General features: G+C 35.8%; 1 protein-coding gene across 4 annotated transcripts in view; it reads left to right on the top strand.

Moving 5' to 3' along the window:
- Positions 1 to 22879, top strand: part of PIAS1 (protein inhibitor of activated STAT 1) — a 157236-nt gene that overhangs the window by 69451 nt on the left and 64906 nt on the right. The window lies entirely within an intron of this gene.

The following is a 22879-nucleotide window of genomic DNA, read 5'->3' as shown; positions in this document are numbered from 1 at the left end:
CCCATGTCGGGCTCTGTGCTGGCAGCTCGGAGCCTGGAGCCTGCTTCAGATTCTGTGTCTCCCTCTCTCTCTGCCCCTCCCCTGCTGACACTCTCTGTCTCTCAATAATAAATAAATGTTAAAACAATTTTTTATGTGTAATATTTTAGATTGTTGATGAATATTTTGCAATAATCCTTACAAATTAAAAAATTAAAACCTAATAATTTCTACCAGCCTCTAAATTCAGTTTTTAATTTTCAGGGTTGATGACATCTAAAACAAATGATTGACTAGTTTTGATTATTTAAATGAGTAAATGGTTTTAATTATTATAAAAGGAAAATTCAGCTTTGATGTGTAGTATTTTAATTTCAGCTGACTTTTTCAAGTGGATGTGTGTGCTTTTGCAGGTGTGCACATGATCATGCTTTTATAATATGAATACTTGAAATTTTATTTACTGTGTTTTTATCATTATTTGATTAATGGATAGTATTTTAATAGGATTCAGTGTGTATTAGTCACTTTATTGCTCCAATACTACCATAGTTCATTTAATGCAGAATAAAACTGACTCTTTTGTGATCTCTAATACCTTTGTTGTAATATATTTAAAATATCAGATGTGCAGGTGCTGGTTTATTGTTATAAATTAGTGGTAGACAAGCTGTGGCCGGCAAGACAAATCCTGTGGCCTGTTTTTTGTGGACCTAATAAGCTAACAGTGTGTGTGTGTGTGTGTGTGTGTGTGTGTGTGTGTGTGTGTGTGTTCATTCTCAAAGGCTTGTAAAAAAAAAAAAAACAAAAGCAAAGAATAATATGCAACAGAGACCATGTTTGTCTGCAAAACCTAAACTATTTATTGTCTGACCTTTACAGAAAAAGTTTGCTGACCCCTGTTACAAATCATTAAACATTTCAGTTAGGGGGATTGGTTAGTGTTGAATTTTGAGAACATACTCGAATTCATTGAATTGGGAAATGTTTGTCTTTAATTATATTTAGCAGAATTTACCTGAATAAATTCAGTTTATAGGAGTCATTTTCAAACAACATGAATTTTGTGTCACATTATTTTTTAAAAATAGCTATTGCAGGGCAACCTAACACTTGTCAAAAACCTGTATGCTTATAAAACGTACACATGCTCATTATAAAAAATGAAAGTGCCAGAGTCCCTTCCTCATTAGTAGTTTGTGTATGCATATATAAACAAATTACGTTTTTTGTTTTTCAAGAAGGAATCCTATTATACATCGTATTCTGTGACTTGCCTTTTTCCCCTTACTATAGACATTTCTCCTTGTCTGTGTTAATAATTGAAGTCCATACACATATAGACACACACCACACACACACACGCACGCACACATTCTAGCTCATTTCTTATTAAAAAACTGTATACTATTCTGTGATTTAAATGAGTTCTCTAGTAAAAGACAAGTTTTTCTAGTTTTTTGCTGCCAAAAACTGTGCTGCAGTGAACATCATCTGAAATTTAAAAGGAAAAACTGTTGGTGGCTTTGATTTGATTTGATTCCCAGTTCTCAAATTCTCTTCTGGTCTTAATTACTGTATCTTGCTGTTTTCATTTTCAGTAATATACATTTCAAGTACCAGTGTGAATAGATTATATTTACATATGTATCTTAATTTTGTTATAAAGAGTAGGAATGCAAACTGGACACACATTATACTTATATTGGATAATAGTTTAAATCAATTAAATAAATTAAATTAGAATTGAGAGAATTAATTATTTTTATTTTACTGAAGTACTTTGCTTGAATATATTTGTTAAGTATTAATTTCTAATTGTCTACACTGATGGTCTTTTCATGCCTTTTTAGCTTAACCTAATATATCATAATTTACATTTTGTATTGTATTGCTTTAATACTTCAGGATACTTTTATCCTTATGAACTTTTCAATGTACCTGATTTTCCTCTAAAAAGATACTAAAAACAGATAGTTCATAAGAAATTATGTTCTTAAAAGCTGCAGTTTTCGATCTCTTTGTATAATGCTTTCCCCCCAGTGGCTGTGTTTAAAGAATAGGCAGTAAGTTTTAAATAATTTTTCCATCTTTACTCTTTATGTGAAAATTTATAGATGCTTCAAGGGTGTGTTTGTGTGATAATTTAAAAACAATTCCATAAAAATTTTCCATCTTGATAACCAGTAAGTAAACCCTTGCATTTACAAAATTGACTAGATTGAAATACTGAAGGATTTACCATGAGACTTACTAATTGGGCATTCTTTGTATTGTTCAGTTCTCATTATTGCACATTCTATCTTTGTGAATGTCTACTATCTCAAATTTATTTGTAATTCCAAAATCACATAATAATTGCATGGTCATTTTAGACACGTGCAGAGTGGTAAAAAAAAGTTGAGTCTTCTGACTCACACTTTCACACCTGTGGTTGAACAAGGTGACTCTCGAGGCCTTCTTGTTTTCAGCTTTCGTACTGTAAGTGTCCTCTTCTATGCTCTATTTAGTGTCGTGGTTTTTGCATTTTTGTGCTTTTTATTGGTGATTTCAGTTTTAAATAGCCCCCAACTATAGTGCTGAAGCTCTGTCTAGTGTTCCTAAATGCAAAAGGCTGTGATATGCCTCATGGAGAAAAAAATATATGCATTCAGTTTTGTTCAGGCATTAGGTAGTGCTGTTGGCGGTGAGGTCGATGTTAATGAATCACCCAATATATTAAGTAAGGTGTCCCTTAAACAGAAACACAGCCTAAAACAAGGTTACATAGTGATCAGTGGGTGAAGATGGAATCAGAGGCTTGTAGGAATTTAGTCCTATGTATTCCCTAAACCTGAATACTGGTTCAGTATTCACTAATTCATTGTTTGTGGTGACTTGTAGAACAATTACCACAAGTAACAAAAATTGATTGTGTATTTAAAGTATAATTTAATTCGAATACTAGTTTTTATTGAATAAATCCATTGTTTATGGTATACATACAAAATGAATAGGTGTTATAGAATTGCTTGGTGTGTATAAATAGATTTCTAATTTCTCATTGCTATCATAGAATTAAAATAAAAGCCATTATTTTGGTTATGCATAAAGCAGTCTCACCAGAAAGAATTTGTGGAGGTTTATTGATTCAGTAACTATTCAAGGGAGGGAATGCTCAGTGAATCTGAAAAAGATTTATTGAAAAGGTTTTGAGTAATTTGCAGAGTTTAAGGTGAATGTATTTTAAAGCTCTATTTTGTAAAAAGCGGAATAGAAGAGGGGCGCCTGGGTGGTTCAGGCAGTTGAGCTTCCAACTCTTGATTGCAGCTCAGGTCATGAACCCATAGTTTGTGGGATCGAGCCCTGTGTTGGGCTCTGGGCTGACAATGTAGAGCCTGCTTGGAACTCTCTCTCTCTGCACCTCCCCAGTTGTGCTCGCTCTCTCTCTCTCTCTCTCTCTCTCTTAAAATAAGTAAATATGGGGTGCCTGGGTGGCTCATTCGGTTAAGCGTCCAACTTTGACTCAGGTCATGATCTCGCAGTTTGTGAGTTTGAGCCTTGCCATTGGGCTCTGTGCTGGTGGTGCAGAGACTGCTTGGGATTCTCTCTCTCTGCCCCTTTCCCTCTTGCATTCTCTCTGTCTCAAATAAATACATAAAAAAACAAACAAAACTTAGGAAAAAAACTTCAAAAAAAATTTAAAACCCCAAAAACAGAATAAAAGAAAATAATCTAGAAGATTCTTCAATGTTATTAAAGACTGTTTCTTCATTTAATGAAGTAACCACTTCATCACAGAATTTAGTTTTCTTCTTTCCTTTCCTTTCCTTTCCTTTCCTTTCCTTTCCTTTTCCTTTCCTTCCTTCCTTTTCCTTTTTCTTTTCTTTTCTTTTCTTTCTTAGTACACACCAGCCTGGCGAGGAGCCCAACATGGGTCTTGAACTCATATGACCCTGAGATCAACAATCAGATGCTTAACCCACTGAGCCACCCAGGTGCCCCACAGAATTCAGTTTTATAAAGGGCTTTTTTGCCACTAGGTCATTTCCGAAAGTGAAATGTTCTCTGGTATTCTCTTTGTTTCTAAACATATACATTTAAATCATTGTAGGCTCATTAGAGTTTAGTTTTGACCTGTAGCCAGCTAGTTTATAACAATTATCACTTGAGACAATCACAATGTGACAAGTAAATTTTAATTTTTCATTTCCTCCCCTCCTTTTGGCCTTAGCCCTTAGATTTAAACAGATTCTAAGATGTTTCTGAATATAACTTGAATGGTTTTTTGCATGATTTATGTTTCTAGCTAAAATCACAACAATAGTTTTGGTATCCCCAATTTTATTAGGTAATTGTTATCCACTCTTAAACTCATTTTGTTATTATTTCTTTAACAATGAGTAATTTTAAGGTCTTCATTCATTTTGGAACCACACATTAAAGAGAATTCTTTTCATTGTCCATAGTTAACTAGAAGAATTGGGAGATGAAGGGGTTGATTTATTTTTTTTTGCCTATCATATTAAAATCTTGTTTGTAAGAGGCCTATTTTACATGCTTTTTTTTTTCAATATATGAAATTATTGTCAAATTGGTTTCCATACAACACCCAGTGCTCATCCCAAAAGGTGCCCTCCTCAATACCCATCACCCACCCTCCCCCCCCCCCCACCCCCCCATCAAACCTCAGTTTGTTCTCAGTGTTTAAGAGTCTTATTCTTTGGCTCTCTCCCACTCTAACCTCTTTTTTTTTTTTTTTTTTCCTTCCCCTCCCCCATGGGTTTCTGTTAAGTTTCTCAGGATCCACATAAGAGTGAAACCATATGGTATCTGTCTTTCTCTGTATGGCTTATTTCACTTAGCATCACACTCTCCAGTTCCATCACGTTGCTACAAAGGGCCATATTTCGTTCTTTCTCATTGCCACGTAGTACTCCATTGTGTATATAAACCACAATTTCTTTATCCATTCATCAGTTGATGGACATTTAGGCTCTTTCCATAATTTGGCTATTGTTGAGAGTGCTGCTATAAACATTGGGGTACAAGTGCCCCTATGCATCAGTACTCCTGTATCCCTTGGGTAAATTCCTAGCAGTGCTATTGCTGGGTCATAGGGTAGGTCTATTTTTAATTTTCTGAGGAACCTCCACCCTGTTTTCCAGAGCGGCTGCACCAATTTGCATTCCCACCAACAGTGCAAGAGGGTTCCCGTTTCTCCACATCCTCTCCAGCATCTATAGTCTCCTGATTTGTTCATTTTGGCCACTCTGACTGGCGTGAGGTGATACCTGAGTGTGGTTTTGATTTGTATTTCCCCTGATGAGGAGCGACGTTGAGCATCTTTTCATGTGCCTGTTGGCCATCCGGATGTCTTCTTTAGAGAAGTGTCTATTTATGTTTTTCTGCCCATTTCTTCACTGGGTTATTTGTTTTTTCGGGTGTGGAGTTTGGTGAGCTCTTTATAGATTTTGGATACTAGCCCTTTGTCTGATATGTCATTTGCAAATATCTTTTTCCTATTCCGTTGGTTGCCTTTTAGTTTTGTTGGTTGTTTCCTTGCTGTGCAGAAGCTTTTTATCTTTATAAGGTCCCAGTAATTCACTTTTGCTTTTAATTCCCTTGCCTTTGGGGATGTGTCGAGTAAGAGATTGCTACGGCTGAGGTCAGAGAGGTCTTTTCCTGCTTTCTCCTCTAGGGTTTTGCTGGTTTCCTGTCTCACATTTAGGTCCTTTATCCATTTTGAGTTTTTTTGTGAATGGTGTGAGAAAGTGGTCTAGTTTCAACCTTCTGCATGTTGCTGTCCAGTTCTCCCAGCACCATTTGTTAAAGAGACTGTCTTTTTTCCTTTGGATGTTCTTTCCTGCTTTGTCAAAGATTAGTTGGCCATACGTTTGTGGGTCTAGTTCTGGGGTTTCTCTTCTGTTCCGTTGGTCTATGTGTCTGTTTTTGTGCCAATACCATGCTGTCTTGATGATTACAGCTTTGTAGTAAAGGCTAAAGTCTGGGATTGTGATGCCTCCTGCTTTGGTCTTCTTCTTCGAAATTACTTTGGCTATTCGGGGCCTTTTGTGGTTCCATATGAATTTTAGGATTGCTTGTTCTAGTTTCGAGAAGAATGCTGGTGCAATTTTGATTGGGATTGCATTGAATGTGTAGATAGCTCTGGGTAGTATTGACATTTTGACAATATTTATTCTTCCAATCCATGAGCAGGGAATGTTTTTCCATTTCTTTATATCTTCTTCAATTACCTTCGTAAGTCTTCTATAGTTTTCAGCATACAGATCTTTTACATCTTTGGTTAGATTTATTCCTAGGTATTTTATGCTTCTTGGTGCAATTGTGAATGGGATCAGTTTCTTTATTTGTCTTTCTGTTGCTTCATTGTTAGTGTATAAGAATGCAACTGATTTCTGTACATTGATTTTGTATCCTGCAACTTTGCTGAATTCATGTATCAGTTCTAGTAGACTTTTGGTGGAGTCTATCGGATTTTCCATGTATAGTATCATTTTACATGCTTTTTAAAACCTTTTTCATTAATCTAAGATTTCTCCCTATATATATCTATTCCTTCCCCCATCCAGAATTGATTTCACTTTTTTTTCATGTTCTTATAACATTTTGTTGTTAGTGCCTCAAAATGGTAGGGGTTCTGCTGTATTCATCTTGTATATATTCCTGTAATAGCTATCTATGACTTTGTTACATGGCAGTTGTTCAGTAAACATTTATTAGCTCTCCAATTTATTTAAATACAACAGAGTCTTTTACTTCACTCTGATTCAGTGAATTTTAATCATTTTACCATCTGAATACAACTGAGGCATACCACATTATCATAAACAGTGGCTTATGATAAGGATGGGAAATAGAGTTAGGGAGAAAAGAGGTGTCCTTCCTTTTATTATTTCTACTCCCACTCTGAACTCTATAGTTAATTGATGATTTGGATATTTAATATACTCTATACACCCATCCCGCCCCCCATATAAAAGATATAACATGTTTTGTATAGAATCCATAGAGAACACTTACTTCAGAGAGAAATTTAAAAATACTTCTATTGTGTTCTGGTCAGTCATTGTCTTGTGTGTGTTTGTGTTTCTTTTCTTTCTTTCTTTTTTTTTTTTAAGGTTTATTTATTTTTTGAGAGAGAGATGGAAAGAGTGCAAGCTGGGGAGGGGCAGAGAGAGAGTGAGAGAGAGGATCCCAAGCAGGCTCCACACAGTCAGTGCAGAGCTTGATGCGGGGCTCGAACTTACTCACTGAACCATGAGGTCATGATCTGAGCCAAAATCAAGAGTTGGACGCTTAACCAAGTAAGCCACCCAGGTGCCCCCCCCCCCTTTTTAAGTTTTATTTATTAAGTAATCTTTATGCCCACATGGGTCTCAAACTCATGACCCCAAGATCGAGAGTCACACGCTCTTACAACTGAGCCAGACAGGCACCCCTTGTTTGTGCTAATTTCTGATTTTGTTTTAATGAAGAGGAGAATCTCAAATACTAGCTGATGTAACCCAGCATGTTCTTAGCCACTTACATTATTGATCCATATAAATAATGGGGCGCAGAAAATTTTAATCTTTGTAGTATATTGAGCAACATATGTCAGAAGTATACAGTACTTTGAAATCTCTTATTTGTATAGAGTGCCCCTATTGTGTCGCTCAGCTATGGAATTTACACAATTATAAAAATCAGAAGGACAAATCGTTTTGGACTAAAATGTTATGTCCATTCAGAAGCAAGATATTTTCCCTCAATTCTTTAATATTATTTTTAGAATAATATCATTGTTTAGAATGTTATTGTTTATATTGTTTACATTTGCCTGTGTTAGAGCATAATGGTAAAAACACAAAATATTTTCATAGTGATTGAAAGAATATTTGGTTTGATTCAGATAAGAATAAACAGCCATTAATACTTAGGTTTATGTTTGTTAGTAATTTAGTTATTTCTCTTTTCCTTGACTCAGGTAAATTTTCAAAGAGAAACTAGATTTTTTTTTTTTTTTTCAACGTTTATTTATTTTTGGGACAGAGAGAGACAGAGCATGAACGGGGGAGGGGCAGAGAGAGAGGGAGACACAGAATCAGAAACAGGCTCCAGGCTCTGAGCCATCAGCCCAGAGCCTGACGCGGGGCTCGAACTCACGGACCGCGAGATGGTGACCTGGCTGAAGTCGGACGCTTAACCGACTGCGTCACCCAGGCGCCCCGAAACTAGATTTTTTTAAAATGATGCCTTTACATGTTTTTAATAGTTTTAATTATTTCAAAGGCAAACATAGAGAACAAACAGCTTTGCATTCATTTGGAGTACTCATGTAAAAGTTTGTTGAGTCATCTCAAGTTTTGCTGAGCCAAATTGTATCTTCTCAAGAGATGTCTTCCTTTTCAAGTTTTTGTTATTTATTTTATTTTATTTTATTTTATTTTATTTTATTTTTGTATTTTTTTAAGATTTTATTTTATTTTTTTTAAATTTTTTTATTTTTAACGTTTATTTATTTTTGAGACAGAGAGAGACAGAGCATGAACCCGGGAGGGGCAGAGAGGGAGGGAGACACAGAACCGGAAGCAGGCTCCAGGCTCCGAGCCATCAGCCCAGAGCCTGACGCGGGGCTCGAACTCATGGACGTGAGATCCTGACCTGAGCTGAAGTCGGAACGCCTAACCGACTGAGCCACCCAGGCACCCAAGATTTTATTTTTAGAATCTCTATACAACAACATGTGGCTTGAACTCAATCCCAGGATTAAGAGTTGCATGCTCTATTGACTGAGCCAGCCTGGCATCTCTCTTTTGAGTTTTGTTTGTTTTTTTTTTACATTATTTTTTTATTCAGTTTATTTATTTTGAGAGAGAGAGAGAGAGAGTGGGGGGAAGGGCAGAGAGTGAGAGGGAGAGAGAGAGAATCCCAAGTAGGCTCTGCACTGTAAGTGCAGAACCCGAGGTGGGGCTGGAACCCATGAACTGTGAGATCATGACCTGAGCTGAAATCAAGAGTCGGATGCTTAATAGACTGAGCCATCCAGGTGACCTCTCTTTTGAGGTTTTTCAAGGTCTTAGGCAGTACACCTGAATAAGTTTACATCATGTGTCTATGGATTAGCGATTTCTCATAGATTGGAATGAGGAATAATAATTGTTGTCATTGAGTGTTATTTCTAATGTTCTAAATCAGTGTTCTTCTAGTTGATCAGCAAAGGATACAATGTTTCCTCTTATCCAAATTCGAACCAACTGATAAAAATGACACATAATGACTTAAACATTTTACTTTAATGTAAAACATATTAATGTATATTCATTTGCCAGTCTTTTGGTGTAGTTTAAGAGGCCTTTCCTTTGAGACTGCAGATTTCCTAGTTTTAGTTTTATTTTATTTATTTTAAATTTATTTATTTTTTGAGAGAGAGTGTTCCCATGTGTGCGGTGGGGAAGGTGCAGAGAGAGAGAGGGAGAGAATCCCAAGCAGGCTCTGCACTGCTAGTGCAGAGTCCGGTGTGGGGCTCGAACTGAGGAACTGTGAAATCATGACAGGAGCCAAAATCAAGAGTTAGACCCTCAACTGAGTGAGCCACTCAAGCGCCCTGATTGCATTTTTTAAAAATAGATATTTAATTTTTTCAATGCTTATTTTTGAGAGATAGAGTATGAGCAGGGGAGGGGCAGAGAGAGAAGGAGGTAAAGAATCCAAAGCAGGCTCCAGGCTCTGAGCTGTCAGCACAGAGCCTGACATGGGGCTTGAACTCACCAACTGTGAGATCATGACCTGAGCTGAAGTCACACGCTCAACTGACTGAGCCACCTAGGTGCCCCACTCATTGCATTTTTTTTTAAGCAACTTGCTTTTGTTGGGGCTTTGCAGAGCATTTGACTTAAGTTTTCATAAAAACAGCAACTCTTTCTGCATTTAAATTTCATCAGTTTTATAGTATTTAAGTTTGTAATTGCAGGTGCTACTGGCATATAAACAGGTTTGAGAAAAGACACCTCTGACTCTGCAGTGCTTCTGCACTGAAGAGTAGTCTGTTGGTGCAGGCAGTCAGCTTGCCGGAGCACCAGTCAGGAAGTGGAGAGGCATTGGGGAAGAGCAGTTAATAGCCGGTCAGTTAAGAGGGTGTCTGTGGATTTTCTTATGCAACCATTCTGAAAATATTTAACTCTCCAAAGACCATGAACTTAGAAGTTTATTTGTTCTCTAGCCTGCGAATAACTTAAGTGGCTTCTTTGGAGGAACAACATGGATCATAAATGTTATGGTTGAGGTGTTTTGTTGTCGTTTGTTTTTAAAGAAACCTACTTTTATCTCCCTGTCACCTCTTTGGGAGGTTTAGATGGGAGGAAGCTTAGGAGAAATAGGGAGGTAGTAAGTGAACGTTGTTTTTTACCGTACAGTTTTATGTTTGTAGTCTATCTTTAGAATTCATTATACTCTAATTTTTTTCTAATTGAGGGCAGTGACCATAAAGAACAAGGACAAAATGAAACCATTTCACAGGCATTTTCTCTTAAATCTGATTCTTGTAAAAAACTGGAAATTGTCTGTGAAGATGGTCTTCTCTTGGTCCTCCTCAGTTCTTAGAGTGTTGTAACATTTTTTGGAAAGCATTTGGATGCTACCAAGTGAAGTATCTGGAACACTAAGACATTGTGTCATTCTTCAGTTTGGGGTTAAACAAGTCACTTGTTTATGTTTTCTTTTTCTTTTTTTTTAAGATTTAATTTTTAAGTAGTATCTGCACCCAGTGTGGGCTCAAACTTACTACCCTGACATCAAGAGTCACATATTCTACTGACCTGAGCCAGGCTGGCGCCCTTATCTTTCTCTTTTAAATCTTGGAAGGTAGCTTCTATTTAAGTTTTAATGTTTGTTAAACAATCTTTTCCATTAAACATCATGAATGTATATTATCTGGGTTCTATTTATTTGGATTTTCCTGAGCTTTGTCACACCGAGTTCTAACTTGATGTGGGACAATATACCGATGCTTCCTAGGGAAAACTGACAACTGAGGTGTACTGGGTTTATAGTCTCAGTATTTTAGAAAGCTAGGTTGATCTCTTTCCTTTTTAAAACAGAACACTTCCTATATAGAAAATTATAATTATTTTAGGCTTGGGAAGATGTATGAATAATTTATAGAAAAGGTTTGAATTTTATATATATATAGTGTGTGTGTGTGTGTATAAATTTGGGTTTTGCCTTCGAAAGGCAGCATATGCTTCAGCACTTCTAAATAGTTAAAATGATCCATCTTGTTTTGTGCAACACGGGTAAGGTTTCTGCTATATCTTAATAACGTTGGGTACCAGTGTTTTCCGCCAAGGGCTCCTCTAGCATTGGATTAGATTTCACAGTTTCCTTCTCCTCTCATTTTTTTATAATTGAGTTTGCCTTCCTCCACATGCCTGATAGCCACTGCCTAGAGATCAGGTGATACAAATTCAAGGACGCAGGCTCTGATAAGTATTGGAAAGGGCATTCAGAGGTTTTGTGATTCACTCTTCTCTGCTTTTAGAAAATTTGCCTTCTAACAATTCACTACAAGCTGTGCTCTTCTGTACTTGAATTTTGGGAAATCAAGGCACTAATTTTTTCTGTAGGTGGGTTTTTTTTTTTTCCTAATTTGGAAGCACTGTTTTCTGATTTCAAAGTAAAATCTAAGATTTACCTTCTAACGCTATATTCCTTTGTAGATAATTTAATATTTTGATTATTGTTTTTATAGTGGCTCAGAACCCCAAAGGCATCTAATGTGTTTTTAATAAATGGGTATCTGTGTTCTCAAGGGTTATCTTGGGAACTAAGAATGATAGACTTTTTTGGGTTGGAAAGGAATCTTGACAATAAGAATCAGTAAATCAGAGTCAGTAAAGAACCCTTCTGTGTAACTGTAAATATGAAATTAAAAATCTTAAATTGTGACATTAACAAGCCAGACATTTTGGTGCAGAAGCAAGTAAATACAGTTTAACAAAGAAATCCAACATATGAGATTTTGCTAGGATGAAATTTAAAGATCAAACATGTAGTGTGTACAGTGTTTGAAGTGCAGCCTTTCAGATTTCCCAGTGGGTTGTACACCACTTTGGCCCAGTCTCCCCGGCACAAATCGAGTTCCATGTGAGTTGCACCAGCCAGCTAGAGGAACTGCATCTGGTGATCATGGGACAGGTAGGATGGTGCAACAAAGGGAGAACTCAATTTTGGCAATCAATTTCTTTCCTTTTTTTATTATATTATTAAAAATTTTTTTTGACGTTTATTTATTTTTGAGAAAGAGAAACAGAGTGCAAGCAGGGGAGGGGCAGAGAGAGAGGGAGACACAGAATCCGAAGCAGGCTCCAGGCCCCAAGCTGTCAGCACAGAGCCCGACGCGGGTCTGGAGCTCACAGACTGTGAGATCATGACCTGAGCCGAAGTCAGACGCCTAACCGACTGAGCCACTCAGGAACCTCTCTTTCCTTTTATTAAAAGGAATATTGTTGATAGATATCTGGGTGACTGGAAGATAGTTTTAAGCCATTCCCTTTCTTGAGCTATACTACTTTAGTGCTGGTAGTACTTGCAGATAGATGAACTCAGTAGTTGTGAGCAGAGATTAGTTCTAATTCTTTGGCACTACTGCTGCTAAATTTATTAAAACTAAAATGTAAATAAGCTTTAGATGTGCCAAATATGAGGATATTGCAGTTCAAAAGAAGCTGGATGTTGAATGTAGTATTAGAATTAAATCACTTTAAGGTAGGTGAAAATAAAGGCTGAATTTTTTCTACCTGTTCTCTGTAGTTCCTAAAATTTTGTTTCACAGTTTATTTTAGAGCTATATTTTTGAATATTTTATTTCTGTTCTTAAATTTTGTTTTTATTAAACATTTTTTTTAATGTTTATTCATTTTTTGAGAGACAGAGAGAGACAGAGCATGAGAAAGGGAGGGGCAGAGAGCGAGGGAGACACAGAATCCACAGCAGGCTCCAGGCTCTGATCTGTCAGCACAGAGACCAGTGCGGGGCCTGAACCCACCACCTGTGAGATCATGACCTGAGCTGAAGTCAGACGCTCAACCGACTGAGCCACCCAGGTGCCCCTTGTTTTAATTTTAAAAGTAATGATTTTAATACATAAGATGGATCAGAAGGGAAGTCATTTGTGTATAATATATTCATAACATTTTATGCTTTTTACCACCTCCCCTCATAAACTTTAAATGTAAAGTAAGCAATTTATATTTACATACAACTTTCACAAAGAAAATTTTGGATTAAGTTGATTACATAAAAATGTTAAGGGGCGCCTGGGTGGCTCAGTTGGTTAAGCGTCCAGCTTCTGCTCAGGTCATGATCTCACAGTTCCTGAGTTCAAGCCCCACGTTGGGCTCTGTGCTCACAGCTTAGAGCCTGGAGCCTGCTTTATATTCTGTCCCCCTCTCTCTCTGCCCCATCCCCACTTATGCTCTTTCTCTGTCTTAAAAGTAAATAAAACATTAAAAAAAATTACAAATGTTAAACCTCTGTGCATCATGGTTTTTTAAAAAAGTGTAAAAATAAATACTAAACAAAATATCTCAATCAAACATAAGACTAAAGGAAGAAACTCACAAATCAATATCAAAACTGCTAAGACTGTTAGGCAAAATATATGAATAGTTAAGTTATACAAGGGGAAATACAACTAGGAAACATGAAACTATACTCAGTTACTGGTTCTTTTTTTTTTTTTTTAAGTTTTATTTATTTTGAGAGAGAGAGCGAGCGAGTGTGTGCAACCACATGTGGGGGAGGGGCAGGAGAGGAGGGACAGAATAGAATCCCAAGCAGGCTCCCACACCATCAGTGCAGATCCCAACGTGGGGGTGGAACTCACCAACCATGAGATCATGACCTAAGCGGAGGTCAAGAGTTGGACCCTTAACCAACTGCGCCAAGACGCCCCTCACTGTTACTAGTTCTTAAAGAAAATTCAAAATAAGTCAGTGAGGTTTTAATCTTGTTTGTAGTACTAGATTTAAAAATATATATATATATATTTCTATCCATTATTGATGAGATTTGTTAAAACGTATGTTCACTGCTGGTAATAATTTGGAGTACAGCTCTTTGAGAGTAGAGTTTGCCGATATGTAGCAAGAGCTTAAAAGTACATTTTGATCTGTTAATTCCACCTTTGGGAATCCAAAGCCTAAGAATATTCAATGTAACATTATTTCTAATATAAAAATTAGAAATAATCTAAATATCCAGTAATAGAAAATACTTAACCTGTGATATATCTACTATGTAGAATATTTTAAGGCAGAGTTAAAAATGATTATCATGAAGTCTTGAATATAGGAGGTGGGGAGAGAAATGGGATACATAAATAAAATTGTTGGGCACTTACTCTGACAAGCATTAAACTAGGAGTTTATATCGGTTATCTCATTTAAGCTTCCAAACAACTTTGGAAGCTTAGACCAATAGCCTAAATATTACAAAAGAAGTAGCTGAGATCTGCAGAAGGTAATTCACAAAATGGAATACAAGTTTGCTTCCAAAGCCAATGTTTTTCCTGTTATATAACAGAAGATATTAAAAATAAAAAGATTTTTTACCGGGTGCCTGGGTGGCTCAGTCAGTTAAGCATCTGACTTCAGCTCAGGTCATGATCTCATGGTTCATGGGTTCAAATTCCTGCGTTGGGCTCTGTGCTGACAGCTCAGAGCCTGGAGCCTCCTTCGTATTCTGGGCCCCCCCCCCTTCTGCTCCTCCACTGCTCACATTGCGTGTCTCTCTCTCTCTCAAAAATGAAGTTAAACATTAACAAATATTTTTTAAAAAAAGAAGGATTTTTTAAATTGTTCCTTGAAGTAATTTGTCAGTTTTATAACATCTTTTTCTCTCAGTTTTATTTAGAAAAATCTTGAATTTTTTTTTTTAGTAGAATTTATTGGATCTACAAAATGGAAGCACTGTTTTGAAATTTACTTTTAGAGTGCTACTGAAGGTGTTTTTGTATTCCATATACATACATTGAAAGAGGGTTTGAGATTTTAATTTTACATGATAATCTTTACCAGTATACATTGTAAATGAAATGGAGTTTTATTTCAACAAATCATTTTGGACCTGTATGAAATTCACAGCACATATGAGGAATTCTGATTTATCACCTCTAGATGTTAGTCCCTAGATTAAGAAAAAAAAAAAGTGTGTTAAAATTATAGATCCTTCATAACTCAGTACCTAAATATTTCAAAGAGAACTCAACTTTTTTTCAGTGCTGTCTAGATTTTAGTTTTTGTGCTAACATTTATTCTCTTAAAATGACACACACACACACATATACATATATATATAGTTCAAAATCTTTCTGATGATTTTTAATATTTTGGAGGAGCAAATCTTCTTTTGCCTTAAAGAAAATAACTTACACTATTTTCTAAGGTGTGGAGAGAGAGACCTTAACAATAAGATGAAGATTATAAGGCTCATCAAAACAGTAGAAAAAAAAAGGAATTTTTTTAAGTTCTTCTAAAATTACTTGAATAAAAGAGAAATGAAATAGAGTCATAGAAGACTCACTTATTTTGGTTATTTGGGTTTTTTTTTTTTGTTTGCTGATATTTATCCTTTTCTTATGGATGAAGCCACTATAAAACATTCTAAAAGAGCAAAGATCTTAATAAAGCATATTTTCATTCTTATGTGAATACCTCTGGTTATGGAAGTAGAATCTTCTCCATCCCTTCTTGCCAAGAAATCTGTGATTTTTTAAAAAACATAAATATAAAAATAACTTATTTTTATTTTAAAAATTTATTCATTCAACTAATATTTATTAGGTGCCTTTATGCCAAGCACCATTCTAGTTGCTGAGAAAGAATAACACATGGTTCTTCAAAGAGTTCATGATATGGTGGAGGAATCATACATTAGTTCACTTAGAAATACAAGACCAAGTAAACTAAAAGGCATAACCCAGGGATAAAAATTAAAGGGATTTTATTCACCAGGGATCATGAATTTATCATTTTTGTTTTGTGTAATAGTGGAATCAGAATTACTGATTTCTGTTAAATACAGAAATTTTCCATAGCCCGGGTCTTCTGAATTGTATTTATTATCATAGTACAGTTGTCCCTTGAACAACATAGTTTAAACTGGATGGGTCCATTTACGTGCAGATTTGTTGTTGTTTTTACAAATATACTGTAAATGTATTTTCTTTTCCTCAACATTTTCTTTTTCTTAACATTTTCTTTTCCCTTTATTGTTAGAATACAGTACATAATACCTATAACATACAAAATATGTGCTGTTTATGTTATTGGTAAGGCTTCTGGTCAAGAGTAGGCTATTAGTAAAGTTTTGGAGGAGTCAGGTTACATACAGATGTTCAACTGCGTGAGGGTCAGTGCCCCAAACCCCTTTGCTGGTCAAGGGTCAGGGTATATACATGCATTTCCATAAATGTCACTTCATTTCTTTGCACTCCTCTAGAATGTATCATAGTATGATCATAAACCTGAGCTTTCTCCTTTCCGTGAGCATACAGGTTATTTCCTTTTTTTTTTTTTTTTGCTGTTTATACCAGTGAACATCCTTGTGTGTGTGTGTGTGTGTGTGTGTGTGTGTGTGTGTGTCTATAATCCTTATATATAAGAATATGTATTTTTGTATGTATGTATTTCTTTAATCTTTAGTAGTTTTACTAGGTGAAAGGATATGCATACTTGTAATTTGCTACTGTCAGTGCTTCCCTGACCCTAAAATAAAGAGTTATACTCCTATGAACATTCTTGTGAGTGCCTATTACCCACAGTTTTATCAGTAATTTAAGAAATTTTATGAACTGACAAAATAAAAATAATATTTTGTTTTAATTTGCATGCCTTTGCTTACTGCTAAGGTTGAACATTTTTATGATCATTAACCATTTGTAGTTCCTGAATTGCTTGTTCATATTCTTGCTCATTTGCTTAGTATGTTTTTTTTTTTTTTCTTATTGGTTTGTATTTTGTGAGTAATGCATACTAGTCAGTTCTCTATTATATGTTGTAAATATTTTATCTCGGTCTGTCACTTACTTTACGTAATTTATAAAATCTTTCATCACACAGACGTTGAAAACAATTAAGTTGTCAAATCTGTTAGTTGTTACTCTTATGGTGTTTGGATTTTTAAAATAATAGCTTCATTGAGATATAGTTCACATACTTTAAATTTCACCCTGTTAAAGTGTACATTTCAGTCGTTCTCTAGTATATTCATGGAGTTATGCATCCATCACCACAGTTTAATTTAAAAAAATTTCATCACTCTGAAAAGAAACACTGTACTGATTAGCAGTCATTCCCCTCTCTTCTCAGTCCCTGCAAACCACTAATCATCTTTCCATCTCTATGGATTTGCCTGTTCTGCATGTTTCATACAAATGGAGTCGTATAATAGATGGCCTTTTGGGACTGGCTTCTTTGACTTAGCATGATGATTTTAGGGTTCATCAATGTTACAGCATGCATCAGTAGTACTGCATTCTTACAGTTTTTTACATAAAGTTTATTTTGAAAGAGAGACTGAGTGGGGGAGGTGCAGAGAGAGAGGGAGAGTGAATCCTAAGCAGGCTCCATGCCAGCAGCACAGAGCCCGACATGGGTCTTGATCTCACAAACCATGAGATCACAACTTGAGCCAAAATCAAGAGTCAGATGCTTGACGGAGCCACTCAGGCGCCCCATAGGGTATATAATTTTTAGTGAGATGTGTCTAAGTTCCTTTTTAAATTTTAAAAATTGTGGTAACATATTCACCCTCGTACATTTTTAAGTGTACAATTCAGCGATGTTAAGGATATTCATATTATTGTGCAGAAGACTGCTAGAACTTTTTATCTTGCAAAACTGAAACTATACCCATTAAACAATTCCTATTTTCTCCTACCCTCAGCCCTTTGGTAACCACTATTGTATTTTTTGTTTCTAAGAATTGGACTAGTTTAGATACCTCATGTAAGTGGAGTCACTCAGTATTTGTCTTTGTGACTGGCTTATTTCACTTAACACAGCGCCCTCAAGTTTCATCCATATTGTAGCATGTGACAGGATTCCTTCCTTTTTAAGGCCAATAAATATTCCATTGTATGCATAGTCTACATTGGCTAAACCAGTCATCTGTACCTGGACATTTAGGTTGCTTCCACCTCTTGGCTCTTGTGAATAATGCTGCTATGAACATGGGTGTGCAGGTATCTCTTTGAGGTTCTGCTTTCAGTTCTTTGGGGTATATATCCAAAAAGTGAGAGTGCTGGATCATATGGTAATTCAGTTTTTTTCAGTGGCCACCATACTGTTTTCCATAGTGGCCGCACCATTTTATGTCCCTACTAACAGTGCACAGGGTTCCAGTTTCCCTGTATCCTCAGTAACACTTCTTTTCTTTTTTTTTTAGTAGCCATCCTAATGGGTGTGAAGTGGTTTCTCATTGTGGTTTTGATTTGCATTTCTCCAGTGATTCATAAGGGTGAACACTTATTCATGTGCGTGTGGCCATTTGTGTATCTTATTTGGAAAATGGTCTATTCAAGGCCTCTGTGTATTTAAAAAAAATTTTTTTTTACATTTATTTACTTTTGAGAGAGAGAGAGAGAGAGAGAGAGAGAGAGAGCGCACAAGTAGGGGAGGGGCAGAGAGAGATGGAGACAGAGAATCCAAAGCAGGCCCTAGACTCTGAGCTGTCAGCACACAGCCTGACATGGGCTTGAACTCACAAACCGTGAGATCATGACCTGAGCCGAAGTCAGATGCCTAACCGACTGAGCCACCCAGGCGCCCCCCTCTGCCTATTTTTTAATTGGGTTTTTCTTGCGGAGTTGTTGGAGTTCTTTATTTTGGGTTCTTTATTTGAGTTCTTTATTTTGAACCCATGACCAGATACATGATTTCCAGATATTTTCTGCCATTCTGTAGGTTGTCTTTCATTCCTTTGATGAGTTAGATTTTAGTTTGGTGTAGTCCCAACTGTCCTGTTGTCTGTGCTTTTGGTGTCATATCCAAAAATCATTGCCAAATGTATTATCATGAAGTGTCTCCCCTGTGTGTTTTCTTCTAGAAGTTTATAGTTTCAGGTCTTTAATCCATTTTTAGTTAATTTTTGTATATGTTGTAAGGTAGGGGCCCAGCTTCATTATGTTGCACCTGGATATTTAGTTTCCCCAGCACCATTTGTTGAAGATACTGTTCTTTCCCCATTGTGTGGTCCTGGCACCTTTGTTGAAGATCATTTGACCTAATGTGTAAGAGTTTATTTCTGGGCTTACTCCTGTTCTGTTGGTCTCTGTGTCTGTCTTTATGCCAGTACCACACTGTTTTGATTACTGTAGCTTTTTTACATATTTTGGCATCAGGAAATATGAAGCCTCTGACTTTGTTCTTTTTAAGATTGTTTTGACTACCTAGAATCCCTTGAGATTTCATATGAATTTTAAGATGAATTTTTTGTTTGTTTCTATAGAAAATGCCATTGGGATTTTGATAGGGCTTGCATTGAATCTGTAGATCACTGTATAGTATGGACATTTTAACAATATTAAGTCTTCTGACCCACGAGCATTGGATGCATTTCCATCTACCCTACTTTGTGATTTTCTCCATACAAGTCTTTCACCTCTTTGGTTAGGTTTATTCCTAAGGATTTCATCCATTTTGATGCTATAGAAAATGGGATTGTTTTTTTAATTTCCTTTTCAGATTGATCATTGTTAGTGTAGAAACACAACTGATTTTTGAGTGTTGATTTTTGTATCCTACAGCTTCATGAATTTGTTTATTCTAATAGTTGTTTTGGGGAATCTTTAGGGTTTTCTACATGTAAGTCATATCGTGTATGAACAGAGATGATTTTACTACCTTTCAAATTAGGATGTCTTTTATTTCTTTGCTTATTTACATAATGGACTTCTGGTATGATGTTGAAAAGAGAGTTGGCCTTGTTCTTGAACTTAAAAGAAAAGCTTTTAGTCTTTTACCATTGAGTATGATGTTAGGTGTGGGTTTTTCACATACGGCCTTTATGATGTTGAAATAGTCTCCTTATACTCCTAGTTTGTTCAGTGTTTTTTTTATCATGAAAGGTGTTGAATTTTGTCAGATGCTTTCTGTTAGTTGGAATGATCATGTGTTTTTTTCTTTCATTCTGTTAATGTGGTATATCACATTGATTAATTTTCATATTTTGAACCATCCTTTCATTCCATGAATAAACCCCACTTGCTTTTGGTGTATAATCCTTTTCATATGCTGTTGAATTTGAAGAGTGGACATTCTCATCTTTCTGTTTAGAGGGAAAGTATCTAGTCTTTCACCAGTGAGTATGTTAGCTGTGAATTTTTTTCATAAATGCCTTTTTTGTTGAATTTGTTTTTTAATCATGAAAATGTGTTGGAATTTGTTTACATGCCTTTTATCCATTTATTAGGGGTGATCCTGTGGTCCATGTCTTTTAGTCTATTAATATGGTCTATGATTGCTTTTCATATGTTAAACAGTGGCTTTTGGATTTTGTCTGATTTCTGAGGACCCATCCTATCTCTAAGATAAGTAAATTAAAAGTGCCTTGCATTTTCCATTTCTGACAGTGAAATATTTGTTTTTTTTTAGATGAACTCTAGAGATTTTTTTTACTTATTGAGAGTAAAGCTCTTATTTTCTTCTCCCAAGACTTCTTTTGAATGATATTTTTTGGACTTTTTTCTGTTCTACTGATTGTTTGTATATTTCTCACCAACATGGAATTACTGTGTTTAATATTTTGATTGTTTTAAAACTTTCAAATTGGTAATATATTCACTGGATATAAAAACCAAAAGTTATAAAAAGCTTTATAATGAAAAAGAAGTTCCTCTCCTACCTTTATCTCAACCACAGGTGTTGCTTTCAGTTCCTTTTTTGTCTTTTCAGAGAGTTCTCTGCATATGCAAACATTTGCCACATTCTTTTTTTAATATCTACTTACTGTGTGATTGATTGGACTATCCTTTATTAAATATTCTCCTACTGATTAACATTTAGGTAGTTTCCTGCTTTTAAAAAATAGCACTACAGAGAATGTTTTGTAACATATATCACTGTGCACATGTCTAAATGTATAAAATAGTTTTTTAAGATAAATTCCTAGAAGTAGAATGTGTATTTAGAATTTTGATAGTTATTGCCAAATTTCCCTCTGTAGAAGGTTTGTGCTATTTCCTAATCCTCCTAGGCTGTGCACAGAGTTTTTTCTCCTGTGCCTTTAATAACACCATGTGTTTTTAAACTTTTTGATCATTTTAAAATAATAGGTGAATATTTGTAACTCATTATTTATAGTTTTTTTTTTTTTTTTTAAGTTTATTTTTGAGAGAGAGCAGGGAAGGGGTAGAGAAAGCGAGAGGGAGACACAGAATCTGAGGCAGGCTCCAGGCTCTGAGCTGTCAGCACAGAGCCCAACATGAGGGCTTGAACCCATGAACTGTGAGATCATGACCTGAGCTGAAGTCGGATGCTCAACTGACTGAGTCACCCAGGCACCTCTTAACTCATTATATATAGTTTTAACTTTCATTTCTCTTTAGAGTGAGAGTGAAGAGTTTTTTAATATATGTATATTATATTACTTTTTGTTTGAATTGTTCATGAACTTTTCCCATTTAAAAATTGGCTTGTTGGACATTCTTCTCTGACTTATAGAATTAAGGAATTTAGCACTTTGATAAATTGCAACCATTTTTTGCTCTAGTGTGATACCTTTTGCCTTTATTTATGATTGGTGTTGGAAATTTGCCACCCATTCCTTTTAGTTGTTTAAGTAGTATTTCATGGTATGGATATATCACTGTTTCTCTACCTGTTCACCTTTTTGCATTTTGGTTTCCGATTTTTGTCTGTCACAAATAATGGTATTACAAGTATTCATGAACAGGTTTTTGTATGGACATATGTTTTGCCTCTTTTGGCCAAATGCTCAGGAGTGAGATTGCTGGGTCATATGTGTAAGTGTATGTTTAGTTTTTTAAGTAAAACACCAAACCATTTTCCAGAGTTTGTACCGTTTTACACTTCCAGTGGCAGTGTCTGAGATCTAGTTTTTCTGCATCCTTGCCAGCATATTTGTTTTTGTCACTTTTTAATTTTAGGTGATTAAATGTAGGTAGGTAGTCGGAGTTGCTTTATGTATTCTAGATACTAGTTCTTAGGTATGTGGTTTGCAAATACTTTTTTCCAGTCTGTAACTTGTGTTTCTTTTTTCTGAACTTTTGATTTTGAATAATTATAGATTTATAGGAAGTTGTGAAGAAGTGTGTACAAGAAGGAATGTCCTCTGTACCCTTCACTCAGCCTCCCCTATTGTTAGCACTTTTCCTAACTATAGAGTAGTCTCAAAACCAGGAAATTGACATTCACAGAGCTTATACAAATTTTACTAGATATTCATGCACTCATTTGTGTGTGTGTGTAAGTCTGTGCAGTTTTATCACATGTATAGTTTCACGTAACTACCACCACAATCAAGACACCGTAAGACTCCTTCTTGCTGCCTTCTTGTTTTATAGCCTCACTCACCCCCTTCCCCCATCCCTAGTCCCTGGCAGCCACTCATCCGTTCTCTGTCTGTAAGTTATGTTGTTCCACCAATGTTTTATAAAAGGAATCCTTATGTATTCTTTGAAGATTGGCTTTTTTCATTCAGCATAATTTCCTTCAGGTTCGTCCAAGTTGCGGTGTCCATCAGCAGTTGTTTTTTATTGCTAGGAATTACCTCATCATGTGGTATACTACCATTTGCTTAACCATCTTACCCACTGAAGGACTTTTAAATAGTTTTCAGTATTTGGCTATCATGAATAAAGTTGCTATGACCATTTACATACAAGTTTCTTTGTGGA

The sequence above is a fragment of the Lynx canadensis genome, chromosome B3, assembly GCF_007474595.2.
Source record: "Lynx canadensis isolate LIC74 chromosome B3, mLynCan4.pri.v2, whole genome shotgun sequence".
In the NCBI taxonomy this organism is placed as follows: domain Eukaryota; kingdom Metazoa; phylum Chordata; class Mammalia; order Carnivora; family Felidae; genus Lynx; species Lynx canadensis.
This window is presented reverse-complemented; position numbering and strand designations above follow the sequence as displayed.